General features: G+C 46.9%; 1 protein-coding gene across 8 annotated transcripts in view; it reads right to left on the bottom strand.

Moving 5' to 3' along the window:
* Positions 1 to 15,518, bottom strand: part of PHLDB3 (pleckstrin homology like domain family B member 3) — a 167,894-nt gene that overhangs the window by 115,674 nt on the left and 36,702 nt on the right. The window lies entirely within an intron of this gene.

Here is a 15,518-nt window from a genome sequence, read left to right as displayed (position 1 = left end):
GGGCCAGTAAGGCTCACGTGAGCTGGACATGCGAGTGACTCTTCCCCAACCCTACCGACATTCAGGGACTCGGCATGAGCGGAATTCTCCGTGACGGAGCCCCGCCCGCCTCCTGCTCGCTCACTCTCACAGGGATGGGACGCGAACACTTTCTCCCTAAATAAAGCTGGCACCGAGTCAGGTTTTTTTCCCCCGAGAGCTTTGGTATCTGAGAGCAGTGTTTGAACTGGTGCAGGCCTGCCCGCGCCCGCGTCAGGCCGCGATAGGCGTCGGTGTACCATGGCCAGGCGGGCGCAGTCACACTGGGATACCGCGGCGTGGGGAGAGGCCGTGGGCCCAGACAGGCGCAGGCACCGGTGACCTGCTGACTGTGGGGCAGCAAAGGGGGGCTGTTTCCCCTCTGGGTCTCTTCCACTCTGTGCCTTCTGACTCCCCTACGCCTGATGCTTTTTAAACTACATATAACTCGGGTGCCAGGCCAGCACCAGGCCCGTTTCAAACTGTAATCATGCCCTTGAGGTTTACAAGTTTCCAATTGGAAATCTGTCAATTGCACAGGTGCAACATTGCCCAGTTTGCCCTGGGAGGGACTGGTTCTAGCAGAAAAGTTCTCACAGGAGACATTTTCTATTCAGACTCCTCAGCTGGCTGGGGTCCTACATAACGAACCAACAATAGCGAAGATTCAACTAACAAGTGAAGTAACTTGCATTCAATTTTATATCACGTTGCAAGATTTTTGAGAAATAAAGTTTCACAATTTTCCACAGGCCTGAGACCCCCATTGGCCAGCAGTATGAAGATGTTTGCAGCCATGTTTAAACAATGGTCTCCCCACCACCGTAGTATCGCACAACCACAACAAACTGAAGCCCCAAACACAGACATCCTCCTGAAGGCCAGTTTAAGAAAGATGCGCGCAACCCGACTGGTCACAGGGCACGAGTCAACCTGCGTCATCTTCACTCTCACGCACTGCACGTGCAACCCCCCCTCCCCCCGCCCCCTGCGCAAGATCTCATCCCGACGGTCAACTGGCTCGAAGCTCCACCTCCCTGCTTCATGGCATTAGTAACAAGCACTGGCAAAGCCAGTCGGTCTCGCTTTGCAAACTGTCGTAGCTCTGATAACATCTCGGCTCGATTATTGCAATGCTTTATATGCCGGAGCCAATAAAGGTCTGTTGCAAGGCCTTCAATCGGTGCAAAATGCTGCGGCGAAGTTTGTCCTGGACCTTCCGAAAAGGTCGTCAGCGACCACCGCCAGGAAATCTTTGCACTGGCTCCCCATTGACGCCAGGATTTCATTCAAAGTGTTATGCCTGGTGTATGGTGCCTTAAACAGGAAAGAGACTGGAGGCGTAAAAGATCTCCTCCTCCCGTACTCTCCTGCTAGGAACCTTCGTTCCTCGGCGAAACTGCTCCTTAGTGTTCCTCGAGTGCGAAGAGCTAAATGGGGAGGCAGAGCCTTCTCCAACCTGGCTCCAAGATGGTGGAACATAGTTCCCTTAGAGATCAGGATTTCACCCTCAATGCAATCTTTTAGAAAAGCTTTGAAAACGTGGCTCTTTGGTAAAGCATACCCTTAGCTTTTGGTTTTGCCTTTCTTTCCTTTTCTGATTTCCTTTGGTAGGCGCCTTGATGCCTCTGGGCAAAGTTGCGCGTTTATAAGTTTAATTTCATTCATTCATTCATTCAACACTTGTTTTATGAATGTAGGATTTGTTCTTTATATAGCGCAAACCTAACTGCGAAGCAAAAAAGGCGCTGCACATCCACAAGATCGTGTACATCAAATGGGGATTACACACATACATTTTACACCTATTTAGACACATGAAGATCAAGTGATTTGCCCAGAATCACACAATGTTGTATAGCGCCGAGGCCAGGATTCAAGCCTGGGTATCCAGGGTCCCAGGGCAGCAGCTAGAACTGCTCAGCTTGACTTTGATAGTCCTTATAATTCCCCCCCAAAAAAAGGCCCTCACATTGCATGTAGATGCAACAGGATACATGAGCATACATACTTTACACAGGTGTGCACGAGCATCGCATACCTACCTGCACACCTCTCCAGTCACTAGGGCTAGGCTATGGGCTGGTCTATTAACCAAGAAGATACCCAAGTAACTGGGAGAACTCTCAAACCTAAACCCGTACACATCAAAATCATACTGCACGGCCAGATGAGCAAACCTTAGCCACGTAGCCGTGGACAAGGGCAGAGCACAAGTCCTGTTACACATCACAGGTTGGCAGACTTCCATGCTTTCCAAGAAGTTGTGCGCAGGTCATCAGCGCACTGATTAGATGCTTGGAAGCTGGCCTGTCAAGCCCAAATCACCAATCTGCTTTGTACCGCACCTATTGACTATTTTAAAAAAAAATGTACAGATAACTTACCTATTCTGCAATACACTGGCTGCTCGTTAGGTCAAGCCTGGGCAGCACATGCGCTGCCCCTGCGAGGCATGCTGTATTCAGGAATGGACTTTAAGCTCTGCCCACTCTCCACTAATATTTCTCATTGGCTTGTGCCATAGTCCTTAGGACACTGTGGCTTTTCATTGGTCAATAGGCTTAGTAGTCCCTCCTTGTCTCATTTTGTAACCTCCGATGGCAACACCCCCTGTTACATGTGTTGCTGCTTAGTAGGCTTTAATTACAGCCTCTGAGCACTATTTTCTGAAATAGCTTTGTCCTGCTTGCAACAGCAGGCAGGACACGCTCTTCCTCTATGCTTAATTTGTTTGTTTTTTCTGCCCTGCACGCCTCCACAAGTATACTGGCTGACGCACTTTTATTTTCGTATTTGTTGGCTCAATGCGGTCGCATGACTTACTTTTTTATTTTAATTACTTTTTTATTTTTACTTGGCAGCATACGCACTTTAGATTTTAAAATCTTAAGAAGCGCAGGTTTCGCAATTGCTTTAAAAGTAAGCAATTCGAAAAAAAATTGTTTTGAAATCACAGGTGCTTGCAGGTTTTGTAAACACATAAAAAAAAGGCATGGTCATATACAATGATGATAGGTTAACCTCTCACAAATGTGAGACTAATTGCATTGCAGATGCTGTTTTTTTAATTGCACATAGTTTTTTGCACAAAACATTTTAGATAATTTTAACAGATGATTTTAGATAATTTTAACAGATGATTTTATCGGATTGTAAAGGTTTTTATTAGCCAAACAATAAAGTTTACAATACCAGTGTGCACGTCACCAGCCTGTTGAAAGCACAATGAATCATTACCAGTGGCAGAATGTATGCTATGCAAGTGCAGATACAACAACAACATGTACAGAGGCCTCGTCCAGCCCCAAGGGAGCAGTCCAACCCAAGCGGCCAGGACCACCCATCCTTACATGGGACAGCAAACACCTACTGTCCGGTGACAGAGGTCCACCTCGCTCCACCTCGCTCAACCCAGTGTGCCCTAGACGCAGTGGAATGACCCATCCTCGTGTCTTGTGATGGTGGCAGTTCACATTAGGGGTGGGCGGAATTTGCGTAATCCCGTTACGCAAGTTTCCACGAAACGTAAAAAAATCTCCCCAAAAACGCAGAAAATCCACGAACACGCAGAATTGCTCGTTAGCGATGCTTTTTTACTGTTTGCAATAGCTGTTTGCGTGCTCGGGGGAAATATCTTGCAAACACGCATTTGAGAACGCGAACAAGCAAAACATTTTGCGATGTTGCGGAATGCAGAATTTCAGGCAATTTCGCGTTCTCAGCGGAACGCGAAATTACCCAAATTCCCCGAACGGAACACAATTTACCGCCCAGGCCTGCTTCACATGCATCCTGACTGCACTGCCAGGCCACATGCCCAGAACTTTTCAAAATACATGCCATCTCGTCCCAAATCAAATGATCTTCGAGTAATTCCCTTTGCCTGAAATGTTAAAGCACAGGAAATTAAAAATGCACACTTTCATACAATCGTTATCAGGATCATGCACGGTTTTCCTCCATAAGGTACTCTACGAGAGAGGAGAGTGAGTGTGTGTGTTTGTTTTCCCAATTCAACTGCTGCTAACTTTACTCTTTCACAAGAAGCATATCCGCTTTTGGAAACTAAAACAAATGCTTTTAGTCAAAGTTTTCTTATCCTATTGACAAGGGCCTGGCAGGCCTCTCAGCAACAAGGTTTTACAAATACCATGATAAAGCAAAACAAATACTGACAAAGCCAAAAAGTTAGCAGCTAACATCAGATCTATTGGCTTTCCAAATGCTTGTTTTTTGGCATTTATTTTCCCTAATCCTGACGTATCAGTTTTTGCCTTTATTTTGCTTATTTAATTCCTTTTTAACCTAAATGCCCCCTCTTTAAATCTGGACACACGGGGGACCTTGGTGGATCCCGCTCCATATGCACAGCCATATCCATTAACAATGAAACGAATAAATCAACTCCATGCTTCTAATCTGAAATTTCATCCATTTGTTTAACCACTTTTCTCTATTTTCCTGTTTTTCTCCATTTTCATCGATTTATTATACTCATTTCCATGTCATATTCAAAAATGTCCACAAACAGGAGCCGTTTCCTCATATCACGATATGATTAGTGATTCACCCAATGCATTTCGGGACCTTTCCCTTCGTCAGGGGTATTGTGACATACTCTCTTAATAACTACGTTCCTACACATTCATCGTTCTTCTGAAATTCTGGTACATCTTCACTTTAAATCTAGCATTAGCCAGGACCTCTCAACTTCCCTAATGTTAAATATCGAATATACTTACTTGAAAGGTGTTTCAGCCACCTCTTTTCATTCATTGAGCAGTCGAGACATTCACATTTTACTCCAACCACCATAGCATACAGCTTGGGAAAAAGGGCTATCGCTCTTTAGCTACTGGATTTTTTCACTCCGAGGGACGGCATTCTGCCCATTCACAAGGAGCACATCTGCATACAAGGTAGTATCCTGCAGAGCCATATACTACTGTGACAAAGTGTGCTTCTTGAGGTTTTTATCCAATGTTCTGGTTTTACACTGGTAGGGGTCCAGCTCCTCATGCAATAGTGTTTTAAAAGTCACCACAACTATGCACCCTCAAAATATGTTCTCCCCTAACATTTTTATTAAATTTGTTTAAAAAAAAAAAATTACATCCGGTCTATATGTTGATGCCTTTTCCAAGGTTTCAAGCTATACAGATTTAGAATGAGAGACAAGTTTTCATATCATCTCTTCTCCTCCTCGTCTTAAAGACCAACTATAAACTGACCCACAAAAAAGTAAAATAAGTAACTTTTTTTACAGTTGTATTAAGATAATCAAAAATTATGACATTACAGAGCAGGGGACTGTGTGATTTGAGGTGAGTAAGGTTTCAGGGAAACCGTAAATGAAAAATACAGATGGAAGTGAAAATTCTGAATGTTATGTTAACGGCATTTATATTGTGTGCGGCTTCTGCAAGGAGTGTGCCAGCGCGTGCCTAGGAGGTTGACTGGCAACTTCGGACAAGCTTATCCTTCGATGCTTGATTCTTCAATGTCGGCTCTTCCTATTATTGTGAAGCAGAATTCACCAAGTGTTGGATTCTTCACCCACTAATAGGGAACGTGAGCTGAGTTTAAACCGTTGAGAGACAGGTTAGTTTTACCCTACTGATGATGTGTTGTTGCAATAGTTATCCGAAGAGGAATGTCTTCAGCTTCTACCTGAAAATACTCGGGGACCGGATAGTGCGAAGCTTCACCGGAAGTCAATTCCAAGCCATAGCACCCAGATGGGACCGGGAGATACCACTAGATCTCAGGTTGCAAGCCCTAAGGGCAATCGCCAGTAGTTTGTTAGAAGAGCGAAGCTGCCAAGCAGGAGAATAGAAACCAAATCTGGATTGAAGGTAGGCCGGGCCATGGCCATATAATGCAGAGTGCACCGGCACAAGGGCCCTGTACTTCACCCTCGCACCCACTGGTAGCCAGTGCAGATCGTGAAGATGAGATCTGACATTTGCCCGCTTAGGAAGGTTGAGAAGTCTGGCAGCGGCATTCTAGATCACCTGCAGGTTCCTAAGCAGGTGGGTGGGCAGACCGATATAAAGGGCATTGGCATAATATATGCAGGAGATTATGAAGTGTTTGCTATTTATTGTCACTGGAAAATACAATTTTCAGATGTTTCAATGCTAATTCTGTTGTTGTTTGGACTGCTTCAGGTCATGCAGAACTGTCTTGTTTGAACAGTAAATGGGGCATGCTGGCTGTCAGATTAAAAAAACAGAAACCAAACCAAGCTCCACAGTAAGTATTATAAAAACAAATACAATACGCAATCTTCGAAACTAGAACGGAATTCAAAACATTCCAACTTAATTGCCACCTTTAAACACCTTCCCAAAGAAACAACCTTATGGGAGCATGCTGTACCCTACAAATACTCAAATAAAGAGATACAATACTGCAATACTCCCACGCCTTTTTACACCAACTTCAGACAAGTTCTGCTCTCTGTATAATTTTGAATTTGTGTACCAGCTGTGCCCTACACTATATGCTCCACCAAAAAGATGGACATATAATACATTAATAAGCACTTTGCGATTTGTTGCAGCAGGGAGTTGCAGCAAGCTCATGTAAAGAGGGCAAAGGGTTTGTGAATAAAAGTAGCATGAGCCACCGCCACTCTTCATTGGCGAAGTAAAAGGCCGAAGGGTTCGTGAGTGAAAGGCACGTGAGCCAACTGAGCTCTTCATTGGCCCACTAAAAGGGTTCGTGAGGGAAAGGCGCGCGAGCCCACTGCCGCTCTTCATTGGCCCAGTAAAAAGCTGTAAAGTTTGTGAATGAAAGGCATGTGAGACCACTGCCGCTCTTCATCGGCCCAGTAAAAGGGCTTGTGAGTGCAAGGCGTGCGAGCCCACTGCCGCTCTCCATTGGCCAAGTAAAAGGCTGTAGGGTTCGTGAGTGAAAGGCGCGCGAGCCCACTGCCGCTCTCCACTGGCCCAGTAAAAGGATGTAGGGTTCGTGAGTGAAAAGCGCGCAAGCCCACTGCCACTCTCCGTTGGCCCAGTAAAAGGCTGTAGGATTCGTGAGTGAAAGGCATGCAAGCCCACTGACGCTCTCCATTGGCCCAGTAAGTGGCTGTAGGGTTTGTGAGTGAAAGGCGTGCAAGCCCACTGCTGCTCTCCACTGGCCCAGTAAAAGGCTGTAGGGTTCATGAGTGAAAGGCGCGCGAGCCCACTGCCGCTCTCCACTGGCCCAGTAAAAGGATGTAGGGTTCGTGAGCGAAAGGCGCGCAAGCCCACTGCCACTCTCCACTGGCCCAGTAAAAGGATGTAGGGTTCGTGAGTGAAAGGCGCGCAAGCCCACTGCCGCTCTACATTGGCCCAGTAAAAGGATTTAGGGTTCGTGAGTGAAAAGCGTGCAAGCCCACTGACGCTCTCCATTGGCCCAGTAAGTGGCTGTAGGGTTTGTGAGTGAAACGCGTGCAAGCCCACCGCCGCTCTTCATTGGCCCAGTAAAAAGCAGTAGGGTTTGTAAGTGAAAGGGGCGTGAGCGGCCCACCGCCGCTCTTCATTGGCCCAGTAAAAGGGCTCGTGAGTGAAAGGCGTGCGAGCCCACTGCCGCTCTCCATTGGCCAAGTAAAAGGCTGTAGGGTTCGTGAGTGAAAGGCGCGTGATCCCACTGCCGCTCTCCACTGGCCCAGTAAAAGGATGTAGGGTTCGTGAGTGAAAGGCGCACAAGCCCACTGCCGCTCTCCGTTGGCCCAGTAAAAGGCTGTAGGGTTCGTGAGTGAAAGGCGTGCAAGCCCACTGACGCTCTCCATTGGCCCAGTAAGTGGCTGCAGGGTTTGTGAGTGAAAGGCGTGCGAGCCCACCACCGCTCTTCATTGGCCCAGTAAAAGGCTGTAGGGTTTGTAAGTGAAAGGGGCGTGAGCCGCCCACCGCCGCTCTTCATCGGCCCAGTAAAAGGGCTCGTGAGTGCAAGGCGTGCGAGCCCACTGCCGCTCTCCATTGGCCAAGTAAAAGGCTGTAGGGTTCGTGAGTGAAAGGCGGGCGAGCCCACTGCCGCTCTCCACTGGCCCAGTAAAAGGATGTAGGGTTCATGAGTGAAAGGCGCGCAAGCCTACTGCCGCTCTCCGTTGGCCCAGTAAAAGGCTGTACGGTTCGTGAGTGAAAGGCGTGCAAGCCCACTGACGCTCTCTATTGGCCCAGTAAGTGGCTGTAGGGTTTGTGAGTGAAAGGCGTGCGAGCCCACTGCCGCTCTCCACTGGCCCAGTAAAAGGCTGTAGGGTTCGTGAGTGAAAGGCGCGCGAGCCCACTGCCGCTCTCCACTGGCCCAGTAAAAGGATGTAGGGTTCGTGAGTGAAAGGCGTGCAAGCCCACTGCCGCTCTCCATTGGCCCAGCAAAAGGATTTAGGGTTCGTGAGTGAAAAGCGTGCAAGCCCACTGACGCTCTCCATTGGCCCAGTAAGTGGCTGTAGGGTTTGTGAGCGAAAGGCGTGCGAGCCCACTGCCGCTCTTCATTGGCCCAGTAAAATGCTGTAGGGTTTGTTAGTGAAAGACGTATGTGCCACCCACCGCCGCTCTTCATTGGCCCACTAAAAGGGTTCGTGAGTGAAAGGTGTGCGAGCCCACTGCTACTCTTCATTGGTGCGCGAGCCCACTGCTGCTCTTCATTGGCCCAGTAAAAGGCTGTAGGGTGTGTGAGTGAAAGGCACGTGAGCCAACTGAGCTCTTCATTGGCCCACTAAAAGGGTTTGCGAGTGAAAGGCGCGCGAGCCCACCGCTGCTCTTCATTGGCCCAGTAAAAGGCGGTAGGGTTTGTGAGTGAAAGGCACGTGAGCCAACCGAGCTCTTCATTGGCCCACTAAAAGGGTTTGTGAGTGAAAGGCGCGTGAGCCCACCGCTGCTCTTTATTGACCCACTAAAAGGGTTCGTGAGTGAAAGGCGCGCGAGCCCACTGCTGCTCTTCATTGGCCCAGTAAAAGGCTGTAGGGTTTGTGAGTGAAAGGCACGTGAGCCAACCGAGCTCTTCATTGGCCCACTAAAAGGGCTTGTGAGTGAAAGACGCGTGAGCCCACCACTGCTCTTCATTGGCCCAGTCAAAGGCTAAAGGGTTCATCATTGAAAAACAAGTCTAGTGTGTTTACCTCATAGTGCACTGCACATACAAGCGACACATCCAGGCACGGGCGCCCGGGGAGCTGGCAGCACAGCGCTCCACACACCCAAATTGTGTGCCCAACACCTTTCCCACGAATCCTCCTACCAGTGGCGTGGCAAGGGGGCCCTAGGCCGTAACGCAGCTAAGGATGATCCCCTCTTCAGAAGGGTAGTAAACGGCAGTCCTAACTAGAGTGCAGGAGCGAGGGGGAGCATCGCACCCCCTGCGGTGCACCAGGGAGACCAAGACATCACCAAGGTGTCTGCACAAAGGCAACGTAAGAATGAATCAACGTATTACCTCAGACACCTCCCTTCAAATCTGCCTGCATGAACACAACAGTCTTTGACAAAGCAAATAGCCTAGCTTTTGCACAGGGAATACAGCTGGTGCAACACTATTGGCAGCAGGACAAGCTCCTTCGACACTTACACAAGTACATAGTGGCACGTGCGCCCTCACACCGAACAGACAGCACCGCAGCATCAGTGCAAGCGAGCATCACACGCAGCAGGGTGTGTAGATTCAAAGCCTGGCACACAGCGGCGGTACACTATGGACTGCAGCATTACAAATGGCTTCAGATTACTCAAGGAGATCACACAGATTACTTTACTCTGAATTACATTACAGAAGATTACTCTGATTGCTTCATCATGTACCAATTAAAGAAACACCAAAATAGGAGGTGAGCGAGAGGAATTGGGTCGGTCCGCCACGCTTCCTCCCTACAGATATATGTAAAAGCAAAATATTGTGAGGGTGTTGCAGACAGGAATATGTTGAAAGTTCTGCAGTGCAGTAATACTACCTGCGAGCCCTGTGGGGTCAAAGGGAGATCCCTTTCAGAATGCACAGACCCTCCTTATCACAGTGGCATGCTTCATCATCTGGCGTGCTCCACGTTGGGTGGGCGCTACAACGCCCAACAGGCTCCTTAACTCAGCCCTTTGATGGAGATGTTGTATCTGTGTCCTGTAGTCCCAGTGGGTGACAAGGGTGCCCTGACCCCTTTACAGGAGTGGGAAAGGTGTAGATTGGGAACCTACCTATGGATAATCTTCTCTGCTTGAAGGTGGTCTCATAGGAACATAGCCATCCCTAAGTCCATTATTTGGTCAATGTGCTTCTTGCCCATCAGACCAGAAGGGGTCAGCGCCTAGACACCTTCAGAGTAGTAGTGAGCTTTGGAAATCCTAATTTTATTTCAGTGGCAATGTTTCAGGATCCAAAGGACCCCAATCTCCATTTGGTGGACATGTACTGTGAAAAAATGGTCTTTTAAATGTGCCCTATGATGAAGGGGAAAGTGTCCAGGTCTAGATTGTAAATGTGAGCAGTCATAGGTGTGGGAACCCAGAATGTCTTCTTTCTCTCTATTGTGAGTAACTGCGAGGCAAACATGGCGATAGTCCTAGTGCCCCGTTTCATCGAATTTCATAGTGTACAAACTTCGTAGTTTCATCATCGCTCCAATCTACCTGAGGTGGTAAAGTAATTAGGCGTCTTGTCTACCTGCTTCCGCTCACACCCTAATATTAGCCCGTGTAGAAATTGGTGCATTTCAAGGATTTTAAAGATTGCGCAAACGAACGTCGTACATCATCTCGCATCTGCATATGTCAGATGGCCAAAAAGGTGGCTGGGCATGGTCTTAAAGGGTATTTTATTTAACTTGAGAGTGGTTTATAAGTGCTGCCACCCGATGCCTTACCTCATTGCGTGTTGGTAGATGGTGAATGGCGCGGGCGCCTTCTTGGGCGGCATGTTTACAATTTGAAAATATTCACATATCTATGCTGGACTGGAAAGGAAAGCCAGCAACCTGCATGCTGGGTGAGCCACCCCCATATGGCTCAAAGAGCTTCAGCCCCCCACCCCCTTGTGTATGTCTGCACGGGCTGAGACAGCTTCCCGGGCAAACACACAGACCGTTTTTGAGCTACCAGCCACACCAGAGTACTTCACAGGTTGTTAAAAGACCATTCACTTGTTAACATGGCTTTATTGAATGTTCACCCCTTCTTAGAGCCCCTGCATCTCACGAACTATAATTGCGGTCCCAGGGAATGAACAACAGGCAGAACAATGGCTGCTTACTGCGTCTGCTGTTATTTTCAACACGGGGGCCGCAACTCAAAGGTCTGCCGGGCCGCAAGTGGCCCGCGGGCCGTACTTTGAGTACCTAGGGTCTATAGCCTTTTTAATGAAATAAGTGATCAGTTTTGTTGTGGCGTGTTTGCTGCGAATCTTGCCCCTATGTTCATTCTTCTGCCCTTTGATCTCCCTTGTGTTCATTCCAATGTAATTGGCAGAGGCAAGTGATCATATATATATATATATATATATATATATATATACACACATACATATACATACATATACAATTCAACATACTACAGTTATGCTTCTGCAGTTCCCACTTGTGCGGAAGGCCAAGAAACAAATCCTTCACTTTAGTTTCCTGGGTCATGTATATCCATTTGATATTCCTCATAAGATAATCAATTGCGCTTGGCGTGGCGTCCTGAGGGAGGCTTGGGTAGAGTGCTTCCACTTCAAGCATGATAACAAGATCCTTTCTGCAGTCGGAATTAATCCTACCGATTAGGTTTGGCGCATGCTTCGTAGCTTTTGGAAATGGGTCCTCTTTTCCACCATTGATTGAAGGAAGAATTCACAGAATATTGACAGCAGTTCAAGTTTAGAATTGATGCCAGACACAATGTGATATCCAGACCGTGGATATTTATCCTTATGAATCTTGGGCAAAGTATAGATGTCTGGCGTCTTTAGGTTTCATTTTATCAGGAAGTTACCTTCAGTTTTCAGGATCCATCCCGTGGACTGTGCTTCCTATACCACTGTTTTTACCGGTTGTACCAGCTGTCTGGTAGGTTGCATTGTTATGAACTTATATCTTCATTGGCCAATAAGAAGCCTAAGGCATTATTTCCTGTATTCTTCCGAAGACATAACAACAGCTGCCCCTATATCTGCCGGCTTGATAGGTATTGGTTTACGGTTCAATAGAACATTCAGGGCCTTTTGTTCTTCCCATGCAACGGTATAGAAGAGGACTCTTGTTTTCAAGCGACTGACCTCTGTTAGTTTAGTTTGTTCAAAAGTCTGGATCTTAATTGGAGTGAAAGCCATAGGGGGATTGAAGCTAGGTGGATATGTACATCTGTTATCGCAATCTCTTGATTAGCTGTTTGTCGGTAAAGAATGCCTTAAGATTCTGAAAAAAAACAGCCAATTTACAGTGAAGTTTGAACAGGTCAATCCAGGGTGTAGGGACAGAACAGAGGCCTTTATTCTGAATGCTACTTTCCATGATGGTTGGAAGTCGCTTAGATAAATTCACAATTAGATAGTTTTGCTGGTGCTGGGTGCTACTTCCATCCCCTTGCCCCTGGTTACCATTTGTGGTTCTTTCATCAACAGTATGTGTGAAGTTCCTCTCGTTCTGTGCCGTCCTCTTGTTCTGGCCTGGCCCCTTCCTAAAAAAGATTGGTAAAAATTAGGAAATTGATGCCTCAGAGGAGGGCTGCCAATGACTGTGGCCAAAGGGGAGGTGGTAGGAAGAAACCTGGGCCTAATGGGTGGTGGAAGCCCAGTGGCAGGACCATGGATTTATCACTGCCCAAGCTCGAGGTCCATTTTGGTGACTGTTTTTTTTCTTCGGCGTATTCATCAGTTCATGGCTTGGTGGTTGGCGCAACTAGTAATTCTCGAAGCGCAAGTGCAGACTTTCTCAAGGCTAAACGTCTTGATATATTTTTGTAGTTTAGTTATCTTCTGGTACATAGCAAATTCTTTGTTCCCATTCATCTCTTTGTTAATCTCTTCCAATCTTTTCTTAACCGCATGCGCGCTAGCGTTATTCTGCTCGCACGCTGGGTTTTTAAAAAACGCACTTTACGTGACGAGCTGGGCTCGTCATCAGCGTGCGAGGAGGCTACGCCATGACAAGCCCAGCTCGTCATAAGCGTCGAAGGGGTTAAAGATGTTGAGTTTAACTGTAGACTTCAGATTATTTTCTGATGTTAATATTGTACGTAGGGAGAGTTGCTGAGATTTTTCAGGCAGTACTTATAATGAGGATTAACCAGTCACGGGTACATTTCCATGATGCGCCCTTTCTTTCCAAAAATATACAGGGTGTGTTGGTCACAATTAGGACATTTGTGGCTACAGTGGACGTTAGGTATTCGGTCATAAGAGCCCCATGTAGGACTGTCAATCTCAATTTACTGTATAAGAGATAGGAGACAACCTTCAAGAAGGTTGATGTTAGGAGAACCGATATTGTCACCCAAGCGAAATGGGCCGGCCAGGATGAAGGTCACCATCTCCTTGTCAAAACTAAGACCTTTTAGCTCAGACATCTTATTGGATGGTTTTGAAGTTACTTTTTAGTGGCGTTGTGGAGGTAAATTCCAAATTCGGTATCTATAAATTATCAATGGAGTGAAGTATTATCACAGTTCTGTTGCTGAGCAGCTGTACTGACAATACAAAATATATATGGAGAAAGAGAAGACTTGGTCCATCACACGTCCTACCGACAGACACATATAAAGCAAAATAATTTGACATGTTCCTGAAAGGAACAGGTTGAAAGATTTGGTATTGAAGTAATATCCCTCCGAGCCATTTCTTATTATTTAGATGATAGAAGGCAATCACAATATGTCTTATTTTACGGGATTACAAGAAAATGGATCATTTGTGTGCGTGTTGATGTTTGGGAATGTATACGCCTCAATACTGTACATTGGATTACAGAAGTGGTTCCTGTGGTCACTTCACCGCACATCAGATTAGGAGACATTAGTATGATTACGTCATCCTGCTTTCTATTACACTGAGGGATTACTCCAAGCGCAGTACGCCCGGCAGATGCCAACGATATAATACCACTAAACCGGACAGGCTGCCGTGAAAAAACAGGTACAACAACCAACATCCTGTCAATCTCTCTGCTTATCGATGCAGCAATATCCAAGACAAGGCCGCTGCACCTTTGTTTTATTGACTTCAGTGCCGCTTTCGATGATGTTGATAGGGCGAGACTGTGGGGGAAGCTCGCCCGCTGGGGCATTCCACAAGTCCTCTTAAAAATGTTAACACTCCTCCATATAGACACCTGGGTACTAGTGAAACTGGGAACAAGGACCCACCTTTCGAGAAGAGTAATTACAACGAAAGGCCTGAAACAGGGCTGTGTGCTGGTGCCTACCTTACTCAGTCTACTTATGGCAGATCTTCCACAAACACTCAGCTCAAATAATGACCACGCGCCCAGGCTGGGAGGAACAACTTTGTCCAATCTCCTGTACGCTGACGACCTAATTCTGCTTAGCCATATTGCAGTCGGCATGCAACACCTTCTTAACGAAATGCAGGACTACGCCAGAGGAAACAACTTGACAATTATTCCAAAAAACAACAAGGACAATGGCCATTAATAACAAGAGGAAACAACCAAGGTCCTGGCACCTGGGTGGCACACAAATAGAACCAGTGGTGGTTCACAAGTGCCTATGCGTTTACATAGATAAAGAAGGATCCTTCGCACAACATCAAGAAGAGAGTAAAGGAAAAGGGCTTGTGCTAGCACTAACTTAAACAAATCTAACATCAAAACTAACCGGTCCAACTCTAAGCCGCCTCCTAAGAGTAGCATAGGAAAAAATGTTACCCACTAGAACCTTTGGCAGCGAAATAATGCGAGGCAAAGATGCCAAGTTACTGGAAAAAACTCTAGTCAAAGCATACAGACCATGTTCAGCCTCCCACACTACACCTTCCCGGCACAACTAAGGCTCAATTTTGGCCTATTGAAGCATTCCTGGGCCAGGTGCAGCACATACATCATCTGTGGAATAAGATCAGATTTTCCGGCCCGAAACACTCTAAATCAGGTCTTCTGGCAAGACCTCCAACAGAGGAAGAATTCTCCTGCAAGAAGCTACCTTCAGGAGGCTCTGGCAAGCACTGGGCTCTCCGCCCTCCAGAACACACAGATCCATCACGCACGCTTTAAAAAGCAGGTCTGGAAATCCCTAAAACAACTGTCATTGGTGGAGGATAAAGCCGTCTTTTCGGCCAGATCTCACGCATGGATGACTTTGAATAACAATAAGATCTTAGGCCCTCAAACACACTTTAACCTGGGATATCCCAAATCTCGGAAAATAAAATTCTTAAACTTCCGCCTTGGCATGCTCCTATGCACTTAGAACCTTCCACTGTCGCTGCGGGTATCACCCCCAACTTCTTGCAGCTGTGCAAAAATGGCCTGGGAGATATCGCCCATCTACTATGCTCCTGTGCAGAGATGATGGGGCAGGAAAGGAGACAGATGCTAAATA

Source organism: Lissotriton vulgaris, chromosome 7 (assembly GCF_964263255.1).
Source record: "Lissotriton vulgaris chromosome 7, aLisVul1.2, whole genome shotgun sequence".
Lineage (NCBI taxonomy): Eukaryota > Metazoa > Chordata > Amphibia > Caudata > Salamandridae > Lissotriton > Lissotriton vulgaris.
The sequence above is the reverse complement of the archived record's forward strand: the minus strand, read 5'-3'. Positions and strand labels throughout refer to the sequence as shown.